At 31.1% G+C, this 8,335-nt stretch overlaps 1 long non-coding RNA gene across 1 annotated transcript; it reads right to left on the bottom strand.

The window, feature by feature from the left end:
* Nucleotides 1-5,893: 5,893 nt before the first annotated feature.
* On the bottom strand, nucleotides 5,894-7,383 carry LOC134717520 (uncharacterized). Its single transcript, XR_010107364.1, has 3 exons — nucleotides 7,160-7,383; nucleotides 6,565-6,723; nucleotides 5,894-6,079 (listed from the first exon to the last, which is right to left on the bottom strand). It is a non-coding gene; the product is annotated as an uncharacterized LOC134717520 (long non-coding RNA).
* Nucleotides 7,384-8,335: the final 952 nt, after the last annotated feature.

The following is an 8,335-nucleotide window of genomic DNA, read 5'->3' as shown; positions in this document are numbered from 1 at the left end:
TTAAAAAAAACATTTTCAAGTCCCCAAGTACCTATGACTTTCGATACTTTTCCTGAAATTCTCATGTCATTAAATCTTTTACAAAATTCTTCCTACAACACTTTACATCCTTTCAAATACGCTCTGAATGCCCGCGATTTCGCGGGTGTGTTCTAGTACACATTTATGTGAAACGCAGATATAAATTTACGTACATTTGATGTGATGTGAGTTTAAATCATTAATATAATTGTTCCATTCTCCGAATTTACTATTCTTATATGCTTATTTTTATTTCTTGACTTCCATTTAGAAATCATGGTAAAAGCTGATTGCTAAAACTAAATTGGTTTACTTGGTTGATTAACTTAATATGGTTACACCGCAACACATCAATTATTGAACTTGTAAGATTTCAAAATAAAAAGTTTATTACTAAAGAGATGTAAAGTTACCGTTCTTAACATAGCAGGTCTATATTCAGCGCAAAACTTTCTTTCTTGTATTTCGGAGGGTTTTCCAGGCTTTTCCATTTCCTCCCTTATTAATGTTTGCAAAAGAAATCAAAATCATAATTATCTTGTAATCGTACAAATAAATGTATAGAAATTCATACAATCAGAGACATATAATACAAGAGATTGGCAACTCTAGTAGAGTCTATATAACGGCCAATGAAATCAATTTGCTACCGGAAGTGCTTGGGATGATGATGTGACCTGGGATGAAGATGAGCAAAATTGTTGCAAAGAGAGACGACAGAAATTGTTTAAGCAACTCGTATTCCCACAAGAAAACTCGTCAGTTGTTGAATAGGGAGAAAGACATTTCATGGATGCACTTGGTCCGTTTGTTTAAAGAACATTGTGAACAAGATATTTATAGTCCATGTTCAAAGTTATCCAGACCGCATATTGATTTGACAGCTTTCAGTTATATGAAAGTCAATCTGGCCGCTCAGATATTAAGTGGAACTGTTGCTAATGCATCAGACCATTTTAAGATGAAAGTGTTTCTGAAACTGTATGTTTCATTAGACAATTTGATAGATTTTTTGATTGTCTGAATGTGCAGAGTTTGTTCGAAGGTCTCAACAAAAGAAATCCAAATTTGAACCCATATACAGATGTGAATGACGACCGTTTGGAGTGGCTGACAACAACTTTCCTGGGATACTTTGGGAATGGCGACAAAATATTGAAAACAGAAAAATTGCTGCAACCACTAAACAAAAGTCCGCCATGACTTTGAGTAGGCAAACATTAGCTGGACTTAAAATTAGTGTAAACTCTACGAATGTGTTAAATTTCTGCTTGAGGCTGGTGCTAATTTTGTTCTTGCACATCATTTTAATCAAGATCCCCTGGAACAACACTTTGGACATACAGACACAAATCAGGAGCAAACAATAACCCGTCAGTAGATGAAGTGAGAACCATGAAGACAACACTCCGTTCCGTTGGTTCCCAGGCTCTCCAACCAAGAAGAGGTAACATCAGTGCGAACCGGAAAAACATCCCAATAGACATACTAAGCTACCAAGAAAAAGATGGACTGTGGAAAGTATTTTGACACCTGAACTGTAATTATAAGGACAATGATAGACAAGACAAGAAGTATTATTTTTCTTCTTTTATTATATATTTATCATATTTGCTACAAGTTATATGTATACACAGGTAGTTTCATAACAAGCTCATTGTCTTTGCTTTAACCGTGATTTTTTTTTTAAAGAATAAAAAATCAAAATTCTTACCTTTATTGAAATCTAAACAAGAAATAATTTGTAGAAGTCTTATTTAAGCAACTAGATATTTCCACTGTTGTATTTGATTTCTTAAAATTAAGTTACTAAAAAAGGACATATTGTTTACATTTATGAATACACTGAAGTACACGTACCTGTAGTCTGTAGATATACATAGATAGCCATAATTCAAAATTCATATTTAATATATATATATATATATATATATAAACGCCTAAAAAAGTGTACACAACTCCAAATACAAAAAAAGGTAACTATAAATGTAATTATTTATAAATATTTCGGATAACAGATATCCTTCGTCAGTCAGATTCTGATGTGAAATGAATCATCTTTGAGTCTCGTTAGATTAAACTTTTACTAAATCTTGAATTATATACAATAAAAAAAAAAAAAGTCAAACCGAACATCAGTAAAGACGCTTGCACCATTCTAAAAAAATGTTAACATGACATAGGTTATATGGTTTATTACAACAGAGAGCTCATATATGCTTTAAATACAAATAATAATGTGCGATTTGAACTAGCACAATTCTAAAACTGTATCGGGAACGACAATTATGATGGTATAACATGTATACGCATGATAACGTCTGTAAAATTACCAAATAGACAGCACTGAACGATCTAAATATTTGAAATTGAGAGTAAAGTAGCTACAACAGAGTCTGAATATTTAAACATCGTGAACAAACGGCCGTAAAAATGTAATAATATTTTTTTACTAAGTATAACTGGAAGAACGTGGCTAGGTACTTATACATCCCTCAAAAAATTAAGCAATTTAAATTGATATCTTCAACAAATGTATTTAACAAATAAAAAAGGTTAAGAAAAAGAAACAGAGTAATAAGTAATATAACCTGAATGTGAAGCACTACCACTACTGGACGAAAAAACAACTGTCCATACCAGTAACAGTTGTTGTACGCCTGTCTGTGTCTGTATTAGACCATAAATGACTGTCAAATCAACTGATAATAACTGTCAGGGTTGTGACAGTTGCCGTTTTTTGTTTTAACAGTTAATTTATGTCTGTCCCAACACTTTTAGGGGTTGTGAAAAACAAAAATTGTGACCCACAGTCATTTTAAAACTGTTGCAGTGGTTTACGGGGTTGTCACAGACAAAAACTATTTGTTACAGTCTTTTCAAAAGTTGTGGCAGTTGTATAATGTTAGTCCCAACCTTTTGAACGTTGGGACAGTTGAAATTTGTTTGTCTCAACTTTTCAGAAGTTGATTCAGTCAATATATGTTTGTTACAACGTTTTAAGAGTTTTGACAGTTGTAAAGTGTTTGTTACAACGTTTTTAGAGTTTGCACAGTTCTAAAATGTTTGTAACAACTTTTTAGAGGTTGTAACAGTCATAAAATGTTTATTACAGCGTGTTAAAGGTTGTCACAGTCGTTAAATGTTTCAAACAAACATTTTAAAGGTTGTCACAGTCGGGAAATGTTTAAAACAAACCTTTTAACGGTTGCCACAGTCCGTACTTGTTAAAACAAATATTTTAGCGTTTAAAACGTTTGAAGTTATTTAGTCTCATTATATTTATACACTATTTGGTTCAGCTATGAAATGCTCCATCATTAATGTTATTATGAATTATTGTATTATAATTTTATTTTCCGTTTTTTGCCATGGAATATCCAACTTAAAATATATTCCGTCTTTGTTTTATTCGAATTCTGTGCTGTAGACTATGTTAAAGTTCTTGTTTCATCATACCAGAAGCTTCCGATAAAATATTAGGAATAGAATTTTACAACAATGCAGGAGAGATTAAGAACTTATTATATTTGAAAAAAACGATGACATCTAAAACGGAAATAATTCTTCACCGTAAACGATTTATTTGACTTTAATTACAGTAACTTAACTATTGTCGGTCGGTCGGCTTGCCACTGCCGCATGTGCATCTACACATAATTATGATCAATTATTGCATTGTTCGCGGGCAGATACATATCATAGAACCAAAATTTAAGCTGAGCCGGGAATTGTATTTGGTAAGTATAATTAAACGATATTTATACCCAACAGGCTATCATTTTACATTTACGAGTTTATTCGGAACCAGGATTTGAACTGTTTTTGTGCACATATATTTCTTAATACAGTATTTATCAATCACAGTTCTAAAAGGCGCACTCCTGCATAAAAGCATGTAACTAGGCAGCCCATGGAGGGGACTTCTTTGAGGAAAATGCATTATTTATCCCCCCTCCCCCATTTACCCCCTTCATGTCAGCGCATAGTCCAAATAATTATGACGTTTGGCAAGGCAATTTTATTTTTTTTCTAGCGTCCCAGAAAAAAATTAAAATAGCCTTGCCTAACGTCATAATTATTTGGACTAGTCAGCACACAAGACAATATTTTTATGTTCTGTTTTTCAAGAAATACTATCCATATATCTCATTGGTTTTTTATCTATGAAGTTTTCATGATGACGTCACAATTTCCATTGAAAATACATGCATAGTACTAATTCATATAAAGTACGAAAACATATGATTTGACCATATATATATACATGTACATTACAATTGAAAATAGGAAAATCACCTATTTATCCCCCATGTGCTGATATGGCGATAAATAATATGAAATGACTGTTAGTCACAGACTCACTTCATCATGTTTAAGTGCACTCCTGACTTTCATGTGCAGTCAAATTAATTATTGACCCCATATTTTAACTAAAGGAAGTCTTGCACACTCAACATGCTCAAAAGTAATGATCACAATCATATGAGGGTCTGGGCTGGGTTAACTGGATAGAGAATAATATGACAAAATTAAAAATGCAGAATAAATGAATAAATGACAAAGAGGAACATTTGCTAAAAACTGAAGAAAAGACAATAACTGTGTGATAAAGCATAGGTCAATCCTGGGGGCCCTGACCCCCTCTTTCGTTGGAAAATTTGGTTGATTACATAGGGAATCTTTGAAGCATAACCGGAGTGCCCCCCTAAGGCAAAGTTCTAGATCCGCCACTATAAACTTAAGTATAGAAACTAATGGACAAAATTTATGAAAAAAAGGAAGACGCTGAAAATGTGAAAATCTGAACAATAAATGTTTGTCCTCAAAACGTTTGTAGTTATGCCAGTAAACAATCCTGTGTGACATACATAACGAAAGAAAGATGCTTGTGTACTTGCACGTGCAACATATTTTATATACATGTGTATAGATTGTTCCCTCTAAGTAAAATTTCAAAGGACTTTTTGTTAGTTTTGTTTTTGGACTGTAGTCTTTTGCATTTATACCTAACATCTCCTTTTATTCATATTTCAATATTGATATGTATGGTCCACCACAACAAGAAATATGTGAATTTTTATATATATATACATGTACAAAATGTAACTATAACATGTAAGTGGTGGTCATTTTATTATAGTTATATATACTTTTACATGTATTATTGGTTACTTTTTTTGTTTGGTTGATGTACAATGATGTACAAGTATCATTGACATGATTGATATACTGTATTTTTCATTTAACATGTTCATTCACTTCTGTCAGGTCAGCATTTTTCCTTTTTTACATGTCAGGTCAATGTTTTATTTTAACTCTGCATATTTGAGTAAAAACAAACCCAAATAAGTATCTCAATAAGCATCACTCTTTATGAATGATAGTAAAGTATTTTGAGAAGTTTAGAATAAATAAATTTGTAGTAAAAGTTAAGTAAATTGTAACATAATATAGAAAATAATCAATATAATACTGAGCAAGAAATCATCACATACAGACAAAAAAGCCAGTCAAGGTTGTTAATCACTTCCATCATCACCATACTGACACGACATTTGAATAGGTAATAAACAGAATTTTAACATTTTAAAGGTAATAATCTGGAATTCTTATATGCACCCTTAGGTATTAAAGGATTATAACACTACAGTTTATTGCCTTGAGGTTTGAAAATGAAACTATCAGGGGTATTGAGATACAAGATGATTGTATAATGCTGTAAAGGCACACCAAACTCCTGAACCACACTATAATTATACAATAAAATCATAAAGTCATCATTGATCATAGTTTAATTTGACATCACATGCTTAATGTACATGACATGAAATATATAATATAAATACTTTCTTCAAATTAACCACAGGTTCATAAATAAATAAAAAGAAAAACAAATTTGATGAATTTCACCATAAGATACATGAATATTTTTTCTATCATAAATAAAAACACACAATAAATAAAACTTATTTTAAACAATGTTTATACTGTTGCCTTGTCTTGCTGGTTCTTTTGGAGGCAGATCAGAAGGATGTCATCATCTGAATCTAAGTCACTGAAAGTAAATTGAAAATAATTAGTTACAATTTACAATTAATAAAATTACAGAATTACAAAGTTTAATCACCCTTGTATCATGTGTCTATATTTGACTACATACATGTAATTGCAAATATTTTCTTTATACAGTGTATTTGGATTAAAAAACTTGATGCTTCTCATCAGAACCTTTTTTGTTGTTACATTATCATATTTGGTATGCATTGTTTACTATATTCATGCTATTTTTCATTTCACTTTAGGTCATTGGAAATTAAAAAAAATCTTTAAATTGTCTATTTTTAAATTACCATGAATATTAAAAAATACTATTCCCATTCATCTCTTTATTGAGTTCTGTCGTTCTCATTTAATATGATGTCGTTGTATTAATATTTGTGGATTTTTTGGCTAAACATTTGAATAAAAACAATTAATGATTTTAGTTAAATTTGTATTAGAATTTAAGTGATCATAAGTGTGATGCAGTCTTAAATATACCTTTGGCTTGGTTGGACAGTTGGAGGTGTAAGTGGCACAGAAGGGCCTGCCACTGGACTTGCTGGTTGTGGACTGTCAGCTCTGGGTTCTGGTACAATATCTGCTATTACTGGCACATCAGGTCTTACTTCATTGTGTACTTCCTGCTTTTTGAGTTTTCTGAAAAACAAGGATAGAAATATATTGCTTACTGCTTTTTTTATGACATTGTTTAATAAAAAAATGTTTTTAAACTCACCATCAGTACTATTTTTAATTATTAAAACAATTCACTGTAAACATGGTAAATAGACAAAATATTGAGTGGACAGCCGTGCAAGAGGCAATAATATACATGATATATACAGCACTTCTCAAACAAATGACAGATGATATTAATCTTAGTTGATTATTTATGTATATGATATAAACACATGTTTGTTATAATTAAAACTATTTAAGTAAGATGTTCTTATGTAAAACATGTGTTGTTGGCTTGCTGTCTCTGACATTGATGTTTACTCCACAGCTTTTGAACTTAAATAAAATTTGAAATTTGCAATCCCTTTCATCAGAAGTAAAAATTGCATTACTATGGCATTAAAAGTAAACTTACCTTTTGACTGAGAACTTTTTCCATCTAATGGCCTTTGCAACACGTTGACACACTTTATCTCTGTTTTCTGTGGAGAACTCCAGACCAGGAAAAGAAGTCAGGACCTCAATAACTGCTTTGCCAAAAAACAGATTCTTTTTGCTTGTTAACTCATACTTGCTAATAACATCACTGATTTTTCTCTACAAAAGAAAAAAAATGATGAAATGTTGAATTTCAAACAAAAATAAATTAGAAAACATCACAAGATTATACAGTGTTTATTGTGATTATCAAATTGTAACTTGCATTTAGAATGTTCAGGGATAGCATTTTAAAAAATATTTGAGTTTTAAACAATATCATGAATAATGTTATTTGTTCTTTTTAAAACTTTTAATGCATGGAAATTTTTATAATATACAAACTAATTATATATATGAGGATGGTGAATTATACTAAATTTAAGCTGGTTGTCAATTAAAAATTTAACATGATTTAATGGGTAGGTTGTAAGGTAACAACAGTCAATAATGCATGTAAATTGAAATATTAGATAAAATAGAATAAATAAAAATAAAATAAATAATTAATTTATTATAGTGTAACATATTTGATCAGACAATATATATACAGTGTAACATATTTAATCAGACAATATATATATATACAACAACTTATAATACAAACAGAGATCAAATATCAAGCCTTAGAATAGACTTTTTAAACATGTTAAAAGTAAAGATCTATACATGGGACCAATATATTCAATGACACTTAAACAAATTATAGATGGTTTATTTAGATAGGACAAATAAATTCAATTTTAACTTTTTTTTTACATTCTGAAGGGATACTGTGTATAAAGTAAAACCTGTCTTACTTGTACAAGGGTATGATGAAATGATCCTCTTTTGAAGTAAACCTTGTTGTCTGATGGCTTTTGTGTAAGAAAGTCCACACCTTCTGTCTGGGGTGATGCATCTGACTTTGAGGTATTTGCTTGACGGACACAAGGTGTACCTCTCTGTGAGTTATTGCAGCACTCACAGGAACAGTCTTTAACTGGGCACTCCATGGAGGTATTTGGTCTGGTGTAAGCTGGTTGATAACTATTTGGCTTCACATACTGGTTAGGGGTCCACATACCCTGCTGATTGCTCATGTTGGTGGTGAAAGTGGTGTTCATAGTAAAAT

This window comes from Mytilus trossulus, chromosome 5 (assembly GCF_036588685.1).
Source record: "Mytilus trossulus isolate FHL-02 chromosome 5, PNRI_Mtr1.1.1.hap1, whole genome shotgun sequence".
In the NCBI taxonomy this organism is placed as follows: Eukaryota; Metazoa; Mollusca; class Bivalvia; order Mytilida; family Mytilidae; genus Mytilus; species Mytilus trossulus.
Note: the sequence above shows the minus strand (reverse complement) of the source record. Positions and strands in the feature narration are given on the sequence as shown.